The following is a 1118-nucleotide window of genomic DNA, read 5'->3' on the forward strand; positions in this document are numbered from 1 at the left end:
AGAGTTATCCTGCGTTGGATTTCTAGGCTGACATTGTTGGTGGTGTTTACGCTGGTTCCAAGATAGACGAAATTATCTACGACTTCAAAGTTGGGACTGTGACGTGAGAGCCTAGTCGCGAGTGTGACGACTGTTTGTTTGATGACAGGAGATATTTCGTCTTGCCCTCGTTCACTACCAGACCCATTTGTGTTGCTTCCTTGTCCAGTCTGGAGAAAGCAGAACTAACGGCTAGGGTGTTGAAGCCGATGATATCAATATCATCGGCATACGCCAGCAGCTGTACTCTCTTATAGAATGTTGTACCCTCTGTATTTAGTTCTGCAGCTCGAATTATTTTCTCCAGAAGCAGGTTGAAGAAGTCGCACGATAGGGAGTCGCCTTGTCTGAAACCTCGTTTCTGACGGAGCTTTTGGTGTTGCTCAACGTCAGTTTAGACAGCTGTATTAGTTTTGCGAGGATACCAAATTCAGACATCGCGGCATAAAGACACACTGGTAAGGTCCAATGTTGACGGTGGCTATAATCTTTCACACAATACGCTCGCCTTATAAGCAATGTTGAGGAGGCTTATCTCACGGTAGTTGGYGCAGATTGTGAGGTCTCTTTTTGTGGATTGAGCACACTTAAATTCCAATCGTTGAGCATGCTTTCGTTCGACCATATTTTACAAAGAAGCTGATGCATGTTCCTTATCAGTTCTTCGACGCCGTGTTCGAATAGCTGGGCCGGCAATGCATCGGCCCCCGCYGCTGTGTTGTTCTTCAGGCGGGTAATTGCTATTCGAACTTCTCCCTGGTCGGGCAATGGAACGTCTGCTCCATCGTCGTCGATTAGGGCATCGGGTTCGCAGTTCGTCATTCAGCAGGCTGGAGAAGTGTTCCCTTCATAATTTAAGTATGCTATGGGCATCGGTGACTAGATCACCTTTGGGGGTTCTACAAGAGTAGATGCTCCGGTCTTGAAACCTTCTGTAAGCCGCCGCGTAGAATTTTCGAGCATTACCCCTATCGGCCAGCTTATCAAACTCTTCATACTCACGCATTTCGGCCTCTTTCTTTTTCTGTCTGCAAATGCGTCTCGCTTCCCTCTTCAACTCTCGGTATCTATCCCATCCC

The sequence above is a fragment of the Bactrocera latifrons genome, unplaced genomic scaffold (assembly GCF_001853355.1).
Source record: "Bactrocera latifrons isolate USDA-ARS-PBARC rearing strain unplaced genomic scaffold, ASM185335v1 scaffold_636, whole genome shotgun sequence".
In the NCBI taxonomy this organism is placed as follows: domain Eukaryota; kingdom Metazoa; phylum Arthropoda; class Insecta; order Diptera; family Tephritidae; genus Bactrocera; species Bactrocera latifrons.